This window comes from Salvia hispanica, chromosome 2, assembly GCF_029641045.1.
Source record: "Salvia hispanica isolate PSC_SH4W2 chromosome 2, Shi_PSC_v1, whole genome shotgun sequence".
Taxonomy (NCBI): Eukaryota; Viridiplantae; Streptophyta; class Magnoliopsida; order Lamiales; family Lamiaceae; genus Salvia; species Salvia hispanica.
The window spans coordinates 30890188-30907694 of record NC_142693.1 but is presented as its reverse complement, the minus strand read 5'-3'; the positions used below and the strand labels follow the sequence as shown (position 1 = coordinate 30907694).

The 17507-nt window shown below is 38.5% G+C and overlaps 2 pseudogenes; one reads left to right on the top strand and one right to left on the bottom strand.

Annotated features, from left to right (window-relative positions):
* Positions 1-292: 292 nt before the first annotated feature.
* LOC125192393 (G-type lectin S-receptor-like serine/threonine-protein kinase LECRK2) lies at positions 293-2860 on the top strand (annotated as a pseudogene).
* Positions 2861-5299: 2439 nt separating this feature from the next.
* LOC125206203 (uncharacterized) lies at positions 5300-15245 on the bottom strand (annotated as a pseudogene).
* Between the last annotated feature and the right edge of the window lie 2262 nt (positions 15246-17507).

Below are 17507 nucleotides of genomic sequence, written 5' to 3'. Positions count from 1 at the left end.
TTTCAAATATTCACATAGTATCATTTATTCATCCAAATGTACACAATTGAAAATTATAAGAAATATACTTCCTTTGTCAAAAAAAAGTCTCAAATCTTTCCATTTCCATCTCTCCCCCATAATTAGTCTTTTAAGTAATAAACATGAAAGATTAGCCCCAAGCCCCCAACTAATTATTGACTTTTTAAATCAATAATAACTATTCATAGATTATAAAATGTCTAAATTTACCATTTTAGTTAATGTAGGAAGGCCAAGTCAATGCAATATCCAATTTATATTGGTAAGTAGCTTCATCAAACCAATACTTTGACAAACAAAAATGTACATCCTCACAATTTTGATTCTCCTTCTTGCTTCAACAGCAGCAGAAGCTCAAATAAGATCCTCCAACATCACCTTAGGCTCTTCCCTCACTCTCTCCTCCAACTCCTCTTGGCCTTCCCCCTCCGGCATCTTCGCCTTCGGATTCTTCTCCCAACACGTCAACAACTACGCCGTCGGCATCTTCCTACCCGACAAAACCGTCCTCTGGACAGCAAATAGGGACAGCGATCCGACCGTCCCCAACGACGTCGTCTCCCTTATACTATCCCCTGAGGGCCGGCTGGTCCTCCGCCGGAGGCAAGGCCAAGACATAGACGTCATCAACCCCTCCTTAACCATTGCGTCAGCGTCAATGCTAGACAACGGTAACTTTGTTCTCTACGATTCAAATTCAAGAATAATCTGGCAGAGCTTCGACCATCCGACAAACACCCTCCTCCCCGGCCAGCGCCTCTCGCCCGGGGAAGAGATCTTCTCCAGCACCTCAGAGACCGACTACGGGAGAGGGATTTTCAGGCTGAAGATGCAGGACGACGGAAACCTTGTGCAGTATACTGTCAACACACCGAGCACAGCGCCTTACGCTTACTATGAATCAGACACATACGGAGCAGGTGGTAATGTCTTTCTCAACCTCGACAGCGACGGCCGCCTTTATCTGCTCAACGGTAGCTTGCCTCTGAAGAATATATCCAATGGTGGATTCCCTACGCAGGGATACATCAATCTCATGAGGCTCGACATCGGAGGAATCTTCCGCATCTACTCTCTCTCTCTCGGTAATCTCACCACCATCAGGAGATGGTCCTCCACGGACGACGAGTGTGCTCCCCTTGGTTTATGCGGACTCAATGCCTTCTGCATTCTCATGGATACTGCGCCGGTATGTCAGTGTATTCCCGGTTTCGTCTCTGTCCAGGCCGGCAACAGCCCAGCCGGCTGTTCTAGATCCTTCTCGGCGCAGGGCTGTCCCACAATTAATGATAGATTGAAGTACGAAATGAGAAGAGTTGATAACACCGACTGGGAGGATAGCTCATATGAGATTTTGGATAAGATGTCAAGCGAAAAAGAGTGCAGCAAAGCATGCCTCGATGACGGCCACTGTGAAGCAGCATTCTTCAAAGATAACCAATGCCGAAAGCAGAGGCTTCCGTTAAGATTTGGGAGAAGGTTTCAGGGAAACTCAAACATCGCTCTCATTCGCTTCAGTACAAATACAGAGGTACCCGACACTGGAGGCGATTCCGACCGTAAAAGTATCATAAAGAAAGAGCGGCGCATAGACCTCCTAATCATCGGCATTGTGCTTATGTCAATAGGCTCCTTGGCCTTGTTAATTTCTGTGATCTTCGTTCACAAGAATAGGAAGAACTACAACAAGATCAGTAACGAAGATGGAGCTAACTTTGTGGTTGGCATTTCTCTGAAAGTGTTCACATTCGAGCATTTGTTCGAAGCGACAAACGGCTTCAAGGAAGAGTTGGGGAGAGGTGCATCTGGCACGGTTTTCAAAGGGGTTTTGCAGAATGGCCAGAAAATGGTGGCGGTGAAGAGGTTGGAGAAGGAATTCACACAAGGAGAGATAGAGTTCCAGACAGAGCTGAAGACAATTGGGAAGATGTATCACAGGAACCTAGTCCGGCTCCTAGGTTACTGCTTTGATGGAGACAACAAACTATTGGTGCTTGAGTACATGAGCAACGGATCCCTTGCAGACATACTTTTCAATCAAGAGAAACAGCTGAAATGGGAGGAATGGATGGAGATCGCTCGTGATGTATCGAGAGGGATACTGTATCTGCACCAAGAGTGTGAGACGCAGATCATTCATTGCGATATAAAGCCTCAAAACATACTCATGGACGATAACTGGCGTGCAAAGATATCAGATTTTGGGTTGGCAAAGCTACTGAAACAAGATCAGACTAATACAATAACTGGGATAAGAGGCACTAAGGGCTATGTTGCACCAGAGTGGTTCCAAAAGCAGGCGATCACGGTGAAAGCAGATGTGTATAGCTTCGGGGTGATGCTGCTGGAGATCATATGTTGTAGGAAGTGTGTTGATTACAGCAAGAATGAGAATGAGGCGATTCTTGAGGAATGGGTTTACGACTGTTATGCAACGGGGAAGATTGCGAGTCTCGTGGGGGATGAAACGGTGGATGAGAGTGAAGTGAAGAGGATGGTAAAGATAGGGATATGGTGTGTGCAGTTTGAGCCGTCGCTTCGTCCAACAATGAAGAACGTTATGCTAATGTTGTAGGGTATTGTCGACATTCCTGAACCTCCTATTCTTGGTTCTTTTTCTTAAGCCATCTAGCTCTCTCCGTTAATGAATTAATTATCTTGTAGGATTTGATTCAGCTTTAGTGTGTTGTAAGCGGAATGTATATTAGTAATAAATTGTTTGAATCTGTTGTGAGTGCAATGAGGATGTCTCTTAAAATTGAAAAAAAAAATTAATTGTCTAGTTTAGCAGTTTTTTCTAGCTTATATATATGTCAATGTAATGTAATTTATATTCAACTTTTCCAAAATATAGTCAATAAAGATATTTCTCTGTTTTCCTCCTCTGGTCTGGTTTTCTCCCGTCCATGGCAGTTTCTTCATCTTCTTCCACAGATTTTTTTTGCATTTTTTATTCTCCAAATTTCACAATAAATCATGCCTCAACGACTGCAACTGCGAAGCAGCCATGTATGCATACAACGAATGCAGAAAGCAGAGGCTTCCCATAAGATTCGGCAGAAACTTCGAACTGAAAATCATCATCAAGAAAGAGCGGCGTTTTAACATCCTCATCACCAGTATTGTTCTCATGTCTATAGGTGTCTTGGCGTTGTCAATTTCTGTGATCTTTGTTCGCCAAAAAGGATTACAACAAGATTGGTAAGGAAAAAGGAGACAACTTTGTCGAGGGCATATCATTGCAAGTGTTCACATTCAAGCATTTGTCTGAGTCAACAAATGCCTTCAAGACAGAGTTGACGACGATTGGGAAGATGTATTGTAGGCACCTAGTCCGGCTCCTAGGTTACTGCTTCAACGGAGACAGCAAACTGTTGGTGTTTGAGTACATGAGCAATGGAACCCTTGCAGACATATTCTTTAATCCAGGGAAACGACCGAGCTGGGCGAAACGGAACTAGTCCATTTGCCCTTGGAAGCCCTTGGAACTCTGTCCTATTTTTCCATTTTCATCTGTATCCAAAAGTTTGTCCCATTTAAAATTTGCCAAAAATTAAACCGCTCAAAAACCGGCTCCGCTAGGTACACGAAATTGGAATTGAATTGAAATTAGAATTCTATGGAACTGAATTGGAAGGAATTGAATTATAATTAAATTCCAAATCCTATGTTTGATAAAATGAGAATTGATATGAAATTGAATTGACATGTTTGATAAATATACACACACTTCACACATTCCACTTATTTCACACACTACACACATTTTACACATATTTCACACACTACACACATTTAACATACTTCACACACATTTCACATATTTCACACACTACACACACTTCACACACTGCACAACTTCACACATTACACGCATTTCACACAATTTCACACACTACAGACACTCCACACATTTCACACACTCCACACATTTCACGTATTACATACACTACACAATTTCACACACTACACACATTTCACATATTTCACACATTTCACACACTACACACATTTCACATATTTCACACAACACACACTCCACACATTACACATATTTCACGTATTTCATACACACACACATTTCATACACTACACACACTTCACACACTACACACTTCAGACATTACACATTTCACATACTACACACATTTCACACACTACACACACTTCACACACTACACACACTTCACACACTTCACACACTATTGACTACCCACACTTCACTCACTACACACACTACACAAATTTTACATTTCACACACTACACACACTGACTACACACACTTCACTCACTACACACACTACACAAATTTCACACACTAGTGTGTGTAGTGTGTGAAATATGTGTAGTGTGTGTAGTGTATGAAGTGTGTGAAGTATGAGAAATGTGTAGTGTGTGAAATTGTGTGGTGTATGAAATGTGTGAAACGTGTGAAATACATGTAGTGTGTGTAGTGCGTGAAATGTGTGTAGTGTGTGAAATGTGTATAGTGTGTGAAATTGTGTGAAATGTGTATAGTGTGTGAAATTGTGTGTAGTGTGCGAAATGTGTGTAGTGTGTGAAATATGTGTCGTGTGTGAAACGTGTGTCATGTGTGAAGTGTGAATATTTGGAATTCCACTACTTTCACTAAAAAAATGCGCTCATTTGCTAGCACCATTGTGCTCGCAAACAGCTTACAATTGTGCTAGCAACAGCTCATCTTGCTAGCACTTTTCGAGCACCTCGTGTGCTAGATATACCCCTCGTCGCAAATTTGTGACGACTTTTGCGAGCACTGTTTATTTGCGAGCACCATTGTGCTAGAAATAAGGCGAAGTCCGGCCTTGCTACATTGTGCTCGCAAATTTGCGAGTGCCTCCATTGTGCTAGCAAAGTTGTGAGTGCCTCCATTGTGCTAGAAAATTGGGGAAACCTTCATTGTGCTAGCAAAGTTGTGAGTGCCTCCATTGTGCTAGAAATTCGGGGAAACCTCCATTGTGCTAGAAAATTTGCAAATCTTCAAGGTGCTAGAAAATTTGCGGTCTGCATTTAGGAATTTCGACATATTTGCTAGCACAAAAAGTGCTAGCAATCAGTATTTTATTATAAATACTAATATTATTTTTTTTACAAATTATTACCTGGATAATTTATTAAATAAAACATAATAAAATGAAATAAAAAGTAACAAAACTCAGAAGTTTCATAAAAGTAATAATAGTGTCTTAGACTATAATTTACAAGACTATACCTATTTTTCACTTCTCATTTGCTTAACTTGTTCACTAAGGCGCATCATTTGTTGTAACACCCTCTCATTCTTTCTCTCAAAATCCGAGCGCATTTCCTCACTAACTCGGCATGTTTCGCCGCATTTTTCCTTTCTATATCAGCGACCAAAGCCTCATGTTTCTTCTCCAAGTCCTCGACCGACGCCTCGTATTTTTTCTCCATGTCCTCGCGCACCTCGATAGTGACTTGCTCTCGCATTTCTTGTACCTGTCGCTGCACCTCTTCCGCGCTAACTCCAACTGAGCCACCAATGGACGAACTGCCAGCATTAGGGAAATAGATTCTTGTTGCTTGTCCGGCTCCAGAAATTTGTTTTCTCTTGTTTAGCTTCCCAAACAGCTCAAAGTAAATGACATCTAAATCTGGAACTTCCATCCCGTTGGCCCGTAATACAGCTGCCCTTGCACTAACTGTAACAGCCCAGAATTCTATGGTACAATAAATACGGGGGCTGCTACCAAAACGGACTTCAAAGCACTGAGAATAAAGCCTAGGGTTTCAATAAAAGAGGTTCGACTAAGGCATTAAACGAACTAACAAGCCCTAAGTCAACGATTTAGTCAAGAGGAATAAATGAAGGATAAATATCATAAAACGTGATCGAAATCAGAAGGGGTTCAACATGAGTCAACAGAACCACAACAAGTCTCAAACTTCTAACTCAAAAGGGGCAAACTCAAAGTAATCAAAGAGTACTAGAATGTGTCAAGAATTCAGCGGAAAAGACCAAGAGTAGTGGAGCCATGTATGGAGACACGACTACACTCAGTGTTCAGAACAACCGTCTTAGTTAATTAATGAGGTCAACACCCGCCACCGCTCGTCGCCATTCAACCTGCACATAAGGAAAACACATGCAGGGCTGAGTATTTTGAAATACTCAGTGAGCTCGTTGCCAAAACATTTTATAAGTTATGCCACCCTTACCAAGTGTACTCGAGTTTTAAATTTTATCAAAACAAAAATATCATCGAGTATCAAAAAATATTTTCATAGATTGGCCAATCAAAGATCTCCCATTTTCTCATCAAATTCCACAATCTCAATCATATCCATGGTGCGACGAAAGTGCGGCCACACTTTTCGCCCACGAGACCGGCCGACTAGCAAGGACGGCTCACGATCCCCTCGTGTACACAGCCTGGTAGGGTTTGCGGCCCGTACTCAGACCCGAATTCGTATAACATATCCACAGCCTTAGCCCAATGGAGCGAACTCACAAACTAGGCTTCAAGCGCACAATATCACAATAAAACAAACATAGGCATTGCATAACAATTAAACCACCCTTATAACACCAATAAATATTTTTGCAAGAAGTAAAAGAGTTTAAGAATAAAGCCCACCTCGACTGCTTAGATTTCAAGTAGTTTCACCTTTCCGTTATCCGGTTTCGCAACCGAGGTTTCACCTTTTTAATCACATAGACACATATCACAAATTAGGTCCAACACAACTCTTACTCATGCATGTCTCAATACCTTTCCCTTTTCCCATCGATTTTTCTTAACATTACTAATCAATCAAGATTATGTTTATCAAACAAGTTCCATTCGCATCTCAACTCTAGATCAACATATGTCACACAAGGATATTTAGCCATCAAACACACACTACACCAACACAACACACACACACAACACGCACACACACGCGCACGCCACACATACACACGCCACACACATGTAGTATTATTCCCATATCCCTTTTATCCCACTTTCACTCAACCAAGATGCATGAGGGTTCAAGAAGACCGATTAATCGGTTAGAAAGAGGAGGAATCCAGTAGAAGGAAGAAGATTAATATAAGAATACCTTTTTGAGAAAAACGATCGGTAGAAAGTAAGTAAAGACTTGGTTCTTCGAAAATTCTTAGATCAAACTTCAATTTCTTCTCAAAGGATGAAGGATTAATGGAGTAAAGTAGAAGAAAATTGAAGGAGAGAGTTGAGAGGGAGGGGACGAAAATATGGGGGCTAGGGTTTAGGAGTCCTGTTATTTATAGTGCTCAACAAGATCTTTAGGTAAATAGAATAGAATATTTGGTAAGATTTTAATCTACACAATAAAACAATATTGTGGAGTAGGGAAGAAGGAATAACAAAAATAGACTCCAAGGCATAATTCATGATATTTTCGAAAATTAGGCTAATTATTTAGCCAAGATTTTGTTTTGGTATATTTTACGGAGTAGAATAAAATATCACGGAGCAAAATAAAATTAAAGAATCCTCCCATTGGAGAATGGAACTAGGCGTGTATTTAGCCTCTTAAATAAGGGAATGGATTTTATAATAATAACTAAAATAAGGTATGGCAAGATCTCTTGAGGTATGAAAAGATTTGATAGAATATTTTAAATTCTAGGTATGGAAGGAGATCAAATAAGGAATCAATAAAATAAGCAAAATATTATTTCCTTCCTAACATGGTGATTTTCGAAAATCACTATTAAATAAGGGGGTGTCGATTTTCCCATTAAAATAAGGAATAATTGGGTCTTGGATTTAATTTGGATAAATATCCCAAGAATTAAATTAAATCCGGAAAAATAGAATTTCTTCTTCAAAAGTCAAGGGGGTCGAAAATCTCAAGAATTGATTGGCTAGTATTTATGGAAATTTTCTCCAATATTCTCACTCACCCTTAAACAATTAATTCAACTCATAATTTAATAAATCACATGCCACATCACATAGTCAACAAATTTGACTTTTCAAACTTCCCGGTCAAAGAAACTCATGCAATAAATTCACTTATCAAATAATTCACATCTTCCACGTCATCAATAATAAATTCTAGGGATCTAAAATTAGGGTTCGGAAATTCGGAGTGTTACACTAACTCTCCCCTTTAAACAAGCAAACAAATCAATTTAGACAGTATCAAAGTCCAACACTGCCAACAAAATCTGAACTAGAAATGCATAAGACTTCCTACAATAATAGAGGAGAAATAAATAAAGAATATCATGGAATATGATAAATTCATGTTGAGTAAAGTAGGTTGAGTTTGACATTGAAGGGAGTGAAGCATCATGATCAAAGCAAAGGGGCATGGAATAATACAAATTGAATTAACTTAGAAGAATGTAGGTGTAGCACATCAAACTTGCATAAAAAGGCAGCCATCAAAAGTTCATCAAAGCCTTTAAATTTGTGTGCAAAACCAACAAGCTTACTGTGTAGGTTGATGGCCACCTATATATAGTACTAATAGGATAGAGTGTGCTACTAATTTTATTCCTTTGCTTTGCTGCAAAAGAAAAGCTTCTAAGTTGCAGAAAAGGGTAGCCAACTCTCGTGTAATACGTTTGCTTTGATAGAACGCATGTGGGAGTACTATATTCTGAAAACAATCGTGTAATACGTTTGCCACAAATCTCGAAGGGATCAAACTGCAAATCACTATAGGTTTAGTAACTTCAAAAAATTATAAAAAATGTATAAAATTAGCTAACCACTTACTCTCCATCCCTGAGTTGTATGTATACACGACCCTCTTGATCATGTGTAGGTGAAGCATGATCCCTCATTGTATTATTTCTCTCCCCTTCTTCCCCTTCGACATTATTTTCTTCCTCATCATCATCAAATAAATTCAATAGGGTTTGAGGCCCTGCATCCTGTAGCTCAACATCGAAAAGACCCAACGTTTCATGTAGCTGAGTCGTGTTCCCTACCCGAGCTGGAGGGCCAATGGAGGCTGAGGCTTTGCGTCCTGTAAATCCTCCACGGGGCATTTTCACCACCAACACGCCTACAAGATAGAAAAATCTGATCAAGTTGATCAGGTTACCATCAAGGAAAGAAGTAATCTATATCATGTGAGTATGTTTCTCTCAAACCAAGACAAAATATCAATCATCTAATAAATCACACCAATCAAAATTTTTAGCTCCAGCAGGTGCTCTATTATCTAAGAATGCAGTTTCATTCGGTTGAAGTTGTTCAAGTAATACCGGGGCTGCTGCTGCAGTATTCTTAACAAAGGTTTCAAGGACTATAATAGGTTGGTTACCTGTATTTGTCTTTTAAACTGGAGAGGGAGCCGATGATGCAACTGGGCTGAGGGTGCAGATATAAGAACTGCTCCACTGCAGGCTATAGGCTATCTTCTTTGGCAGACAAACTCAACTCAGAACATGTGCTGCTAAGTAAATGCAATGGATGAGTTAACTTTAGTTATACTATCTCTAGGCTCTCCATTGAAAAATGATAATATGTGTACATCGAGCTATCAAATACTAGTGGAAAAACTGACATACGAGAAGTGATTCATGGGCATGAAAAGAATCACTTTCCCTGCTCTAATTATGCAATTAAATAAGACATTTTAGCCTACCCTAAAAAATAAACAAGAAGGCACAATGCAGAGCTGCTAAAAAAATAAACAAGAAGTCACACATTTAATTAAGATCACAACTTATTAAACTATTCAACAATTCAGCACATAATCACCACAGTCATCTACCCTAGGAAGGAAATTCATTCCTTTCCATGATTAATTTCTTGTCAATGGGCGAAATAAACTAGAAAAGTTAAGCTCCTACCTTAAACAAGATGCTAAATCATACATCTGCCATCATTCAACTTACAAAGCCACCAAACCAATACAAACAAACAATGCTACCTTGGAATATGGCCAACACCTTTTATAAGATATGTATGACCTGCAACCGATGATGCAACCGGGCTGAGGGTGCAGATGTAAGAACTGCTCCCCTGCAGGCTGTGGGCTATCTTCTTTGGCAGACAAACTCAAGTCAGAATATGTGCTGCCAAGCAAATGCAATGGATGAGTTAACTTTAGCAAAACTTAGATGATATATCATTTTCATATTAAAGATTCAACGTCAAATTCTATAAACCTACACCAAATCATGTTATTTGTTATTTTCGAGTCTCATCACCATCGCACAAACATTAGCAAGCTTTCAAGAGTTGCAAGCTGTAGGAATATTGTTAAGGGCTGGAACAAGTATATTCATCGTATTAGCATACCTTAAAACATATTTTTGCATACATAAATAGTTACTATATTCCATCAATTTATCAGATTTAACTTTCTGTTTCTCACCAAGCATACTTCAGATTAGAAATAGGAGCAAGAAATAGGAGCGATCAGAATGCAAATACACAAACGTCTAGAGTACGTAAAGTGATAATTACCACTCCACTGCAAGCCCCATAGAGAAACGATCGATCCTTCTTACCTGCAAAATCAGTAATCATCCAAAACAAAATTAGAAATCCGAGAAAATACAAATACACAAAATTGATGCATAAGATCTAATTCAAACACAGACATGCTTTATGTGAATATGAAAGCAAAGAAAAATGAAAACTCGAGCGGCTAAAATCTATCGATAATTCCATCCGTGTTAATTTGTGGAGTAAGGAATGCTTTAAGCATCACATATTACTACTAGTTTATAAGCAACAATAAGTACCTCCACTGAGAATTAGGGGAGAAATGAGAATCAGTGGCAGTGTGCTGTAGTCGAAAGCACGCACACAGAAAGAGAAAAAAATAACATATCTAAGAAAAAGCACATTTCGGCGAAGAGATTACATATGGAGCAAGAAATCGGCATAGACTTGGCAAGTTGAGCTGTAGTCGACGCCATTTATCACACAGAAACACACACTCGGAGGTGAAGGAGATGATTAAAATTGAAACAGTAAAATTGAAACAAGTAAAATTGAAAAAGTAAAATTAAACACCTAAGTATGCAAATCAGTCCGATGATTAAAACAATAGCATGCATTGCTAGATGAACTAAAATATAGCATTCATTGCTCAACTGTGATACAATCGAACAAAAATTTCAGAAAAAAAGGAAGAGGAAAACATAGCTTTTTAGCGATCTTACTTCTAGCGATCTTGAGAGAGAGAGAGACTGGCTGGTGGTTGGCGGCGGAGAGAATTGGTCGGCGGCTGATCGGTGGCTGGAGGCTGTGCTCACAGGCGGCGAGAATTTAGGTCGGTTCTACAAAAGTGAAAAGTGAAAAGTGAAAAGTAATTAAGTGAGAAGTAGCTAATCTGCTGGAAATTATTTTATAATTTCAGAAATTATAAAAATGTATAAAAAATTATAAAAGATAATCCTAATTCATCTTTCTATAAATGAAAATTAGTGATTAAGTGATTAGGCGGCAAATTAACATCTCTATAAATGAAAATTAGTGATTAAGTGATTAGGCGGCAAATTAACATCTCTATAAATGAGAATTAGGACCATTCATCTTTTTCTAATACACAAAGTCTACATCCCTAATTAAAATCAGATCATACAGATATCATATCCCTAAATAAAAATGATGGGTTAAATTCAACAAAGCAACAAATATTAACCAAATTATTCATAAAATCACAAACCTCTCTTAAAATTGGAATCGTCACTCCTCCTCATCATCATCATCATAATCTACATAATCACCATCATCACCATCATTATCATCATCATCTTCTTCTTCTTCTTCTTCTTCTTCTTCTTCTCTCTTAAAATTGGAATCATTGCACCACTAGGATCACGATGTGAAAGATCGATGAATTGCACATCATCAGAAATTTCGTGAACTTCCACTTCATCTTCTTGGAAAGCCGTATCTTCTGCTGCCTCTTTCATGGTGGTGTAACTAGAATCAAATTTCTTTGCTCGAACCTTGAACACTGCTCGCCAGTTCGCTTTGTCTTTTGTCTTGCTTGGAAAAGGTACAAAATAAACTTGAGATGCTTGTTTGGCTAAGACGAAGGGATCATATTTCGGGTACTCTTTCATAATATTCACTTCTGTAATTTTGTACTTCGGATGAATAATTGTACCACCGCGTGGAGGTGGAGCCGGATTATACCATACACAATTGAATAAGATAACTTTCTTTATTGGTCTCGCACGGTATTCCACCTCCAAAACTTCTTTTAAAATGCCGTAGAAGTCATGCACACCCCACTGTTGACGGTGGATTTGCTCTTTACATAAGAGTCCGTGTGGAATTTATATCCATTGACAATACAAGCATTATAACTTGTGACCCGGATCAATGGTCCCTGTGACAAATAGTACATATGACTATCGCGAGGCAAGTTATTTTGGCCCTGTATACCGAACACTAAGTAGTGAGTAAATTAACATCTTTTTGACAATTTAACATGTACAAAATAAAATATATATAATACTTACATATTCATTAAACCATGATGCATAGTGATTTTCTAATTCTTGATCTATCTGGGGCAGTGTTATTCCTGGAAAACACTCGCGCAATTGCTCAACGAACAACGAACATGCTGTTATATTAAAAAATCATTAACTAAGTAGTATATAGGTAGTTCAATAATTGATAATTAAGGAAATCAAACTTACAACTCAAACTCCTTTGCTTCCTGTGTTTTAAGCAATATGTAAGTATGTGCAGCTTTGTACTCGATTTCTGACAAGAATCGTGTCCGTCCCTTTCCAACACATCTGGTATCATATGTAAAAATCTGAAGCATATCTTTAGGGTGAGTAGATCTCCCTCCGTCGTCATTACGAGGAACATCTCTACTGCGGCAACGGACATGTGACTCGAAGTAATGAGTGCAAAAATGAGATGATTCCTCAGCCAAATATGCATTACATATCGATGCTTCCACAGCAGCCTTATTCTTTACACTCAACTTCAACCTGCGCATATACCGTTCAAACGGATACATCCATCGGAAATGCACCGGTCCTGCGATCAATGCCTCATATGCTAAGTGGACCGGAAGATGCTCCATGGAGTCAAAAAAAGACGGGTGAAATATCATCTCGAGCTTGCATAAGGTAACTACAATCGACTCACTGTACTTTTCCATATCAACATCTCTTATCACTGTAGCAGTGAGATCTCTAAAGAAATTGCTCAACTCTGTCAGAGGTTCCCATATAGCGTGTGGAAGTAACTCACGAAGTCCAATCGGTAGCAATCTTTGCATAAACACATGACAGTCGTGGCTTTTCATACCATACAACTTGTGTTTCTTCATATCAATGCATCTTGACAGGTTAGAAACATAACCATCTGGGAATTTCAAAATGTTGAGCCACTTGAGCAATAATTTCATGCTTTTTTTGTCAAGTGTGAAATTTGCCTTATGATATTTCCCTTCATATGGCCAAAGTTCAGGTCGTATCCCAAGCTCTTCCAAATCTCTTCTTGCATTAGGATTATCTTTCGTCTTGCCTTCCACATTCATGATGGTATTGAAGATATTGTCAAAAACATTTTTTTCTATGTGCATCACATCTAGATTATGACGAATCAAATTTGTCTTCCAATATGGAAGATCCCAAAATATGCTTCGTTTATTCCATCCAAAAATCTTGCTCAACTCAGAATTTGATGTTTCTGCACCTTCATCAAACACTCTCTTGAATTCAAACTGTTCCAAGTTATCAAGTATCTCCTCTCCGCTTAAGATCGAAGGAGGACCAGAATGTTCGGTTCTGTTCTTTATAAAATTCTTTTTGTCTCTACGAAACCGATGATTTCTATTGAGAAACCTCCTATGACAATCAAACCAAGTGGTTTTTCGTCCATGCTTCAAGGAGAAAGCTTGTGAGTCCTCCATACAATATGGACATGCACGATGTCCAGATGTGCTCCACCCCGACAACATTGAATATGCAGGGAAGTCACTGGTAGTCCACATCAACGCTGCGTGTAGCTGAAAATTTTGTTTTCTTGATATATCATATGCTGGAATTCCTTCAGTCCACAAATCGTTGAGCTCTGCGATCAGGGGTTGTAGAAACACATCAATATTCTGTTTGGGATTCTTCGGACCTGGCACTATCACAGTGAGGAACATGTATGGATTTTTCATGCACATCCACGGTGGCAAATTGTATGGGGTTAAAATTACTGGCCATAATGAGTATTGTGAACCACTTTGCCCGAATGGTTGAAATCCATCTGTGCTAAGTGCCAACCTGACATTTCTTGATTCAGAAGCAAATAATGGATGTGTCTTGTCAAAAGTTTTCCAGGCTAAAGAATCTGCCGGATGACGCATCTCTCCTGGAGTCTAGGCGTGCTCTGCGTGCCATCGCATGGATTGAGCTGTAACTTCAGACGCATACAATCGTCTTAATCTTGGGCCCAGAGGAAAATAATACATCTCCTTGAATGGACTGCTACCATTGTCCTTGAATCTAGCCTGACCACAAACTTTGCATTCGGTCCTATTCTCGTCTTCTCCCCAATAGATCATACACCCTTTCATGCAACAATGTATCTTCAGATGAGGCATATCTAAAGTCTGCATTTGTTTCTTGCACTTGTAGAAACTGTTAGGCATACGATTTGGTTTTGGCAGACGCTCCTCCATAAACTGACACAATTCGTCAACAGCTCGTTGAGACATTCGATGTTCGGCCTTCATAGTCATTATTCGAGCATTTGTTGACAACTCAGAATAATCACATCCTGCCCACAAATCAGACTTAGACGCTTCCAACAAATTGTAGAAATGCAGCGACTCATTTATGGGGGGCTCTGGCATGTATGTAGGCGGAACATGTTGCCAATGCTCATACGCACTTGATTGTCCCCATGCATTGTGCACCATATGTTGGTAAGAATTCAATGGAGGATCACAATGCATGGATTCTATCTCCTGAGCTGGAGGACGCTTCAACATCATAAGATGACGCTTCAAAATCACAATGAAATCTCCAATCATAATAATTTCGAGTAAATCCCTTTTTCACAAGATGCTCCTTCACCGTGTCCGGATGATAAAAATTTTTGTTATTACAGCGTAAGCATGGACATCTAATTTTCAAACCATCCATTCTCGAGGGATGTTGCATAGCAAAACTTATAAACTTATCTAATCCATCAATAAATTCCAGATTCAATTCTCCACTAGAAAATTTTCTCTCATACATCCATTCTCTTCCCGGAATTTTATTCATTTCACTATCTATCACACAAATATAATAATATAAATCAAATCAAGTATAAAAATATTTAGAATTAATTAGCCACAAATTTTGAAGAATAGTTAACAAAAAAAAGTTGTACCTTTAAATAATTGGAAAAAATGTCAAGTTGAGCTGACCATGGGCAGCTAAAATACCTCCAAATCGCAGAAATCCTAGACAAGAAAAGTGAAAGTTCAAAATTTTTAAAATGTGGGAAAATGAGAATTTGGAAGAATAGCTAATAAATAAACTTATACCTTCAAATAATTGGAAAATGTGAAGTTGGGCTAACCATGGGCAACAAAAACACCTCCAAATCGCAGAAATCCTAAGCAAGAAAAATGAAAGTTCAAAATTTTTGAAATATGGGGAAATGAGAATTTGAAAGAATAGCTAATAAATAAACTTATACCTTCAAATAATTGAAAAATGTGAAGTTGGGCTGACCATGGGCAACAAAAACACCTCCAAATAGCATGCAAGAAAATAGAAGAACGAAAATTTGGAAATGGAGAAGAATGAGAATGAAGAAAACAGATCTGGATAAGACTAAAACATTTGCTAGCACCTGTACGTGTGCTCGCAAATTTGCTAGCACATTTAATTCCACTTACAAAACAATTGGTGGAAAATGATTATATTTCCTTTTTACATGTAAAAAATTTTGCTAGCACATACTAGTGCTCGCAAACTGAAGGAAAGTTGACTAGTTGGTTAATTTGCTAGCGTTTGGTTCTCACAATTTTGCTAGCACATTTACTTTCACTCGCAAATTTGCTAGCACATTTACTCCCACTCGCAAAGTTGCTAGCACTTTTACTCCCCCTCGCAAAATAGTCTATGGAAAATGATTATATTTCCTTTTTACATGAAAAAAGTTTTGCTAGCACATACCAGTGCTAGAAATACCACTCAATATTTCGAAAAATGGTTGTTTTCTCCATTTATGCTCGCAAATGTGCTAGAAAATATTTCGAATTTTGCGAGCACAGCCTGGTGCTAGCAAATATTTGGTAGCAACCAACGCCTTTTTTTTGTAGTGTTTTGATATGAAATTCAAATTGTGGAATTGGAAGATTTAATTCAATTCCAAATCCAAGAATTTTTGTAATACCAAACACTGGATTTGGAATTGAAGGCTTCAATTCCAATTCCACACCTCCAATTCCGTGTACCAAACGCAGCCTTAGCTCCGTTTGGTACACGGAATTTGAATAAAATCAGAATTAGAATTCTATGGAATTGAATTCGAAGAAATTGGATTCTAGTTCAATTCCAAATCTTATGTTTTGTAAAGTGAAGTAATTGATATGAAATTGAATTTGAATAATTTTTGCGCACACTATACACACATTATACACAAAATACAAACCCACACACACTTCACACAAAATACACATACTATACACACACACTACACAAATTTCACACACTATACACGCTACACAAATTTCACACATTTCCCCACTACACATATTTCACACACTACACAAATTTCACACACTTTCACACTTTTTACACACTTTTTACACACATTTTACACATTTCAAGCATTCGATTTTTGTAATTTTTTTTGTTCAGTTTTAGATTTTTTTTCCGACCTGAATAAAAAAAACTGAAAATTTTCAAAAGTTTAAACTGAACCAAATTTGAAATTTTGGTTTGTGAATAGTGTGTGTATTTTAGGTATAGTGTGTGTATTTTGTGTAAAATTTGTGTCGTGTGTGTAATGTGTGTAGTATGTGTTGGGACTACCGCAACGGAAGACAAGGAAATCAAACAGGTCCTTAACGGATCTATTTAGATGATTATGCATTCGATTCCAATTCGATGCAATAAACTAGATCTATAGATTTAACACATCAAATAAACACATATACATGCTAACTTGATGTAGATTCGATTGTTACATCTTGATCCATCAAAGGATTGACGTTGCTTGCAGCATCACCCGGAGATCCTTGGTTTATCGACCACGAATCTTCCAACCTATTCCCTTGTCCTTGATTATTCATCCGTGTGGGCAGATCTTGAATAACCAAATAAAAGTGATATGAGATCTAGGGAAAACCAATCACAAACACGAGATTGTCTTGATCTAATCCTATGAATTAGGATAGAACAAGAACGAAGATCAAAACCCTAATTCTCCCACGTGCTAGGCACAAAAATCGAGACCAAGAGGAAGAGAGAGAGGTGCCGACTTGGCGGCTAGGATTAGGATTTAGAGTGTGTTGTCTTGTGTTGTGTGCT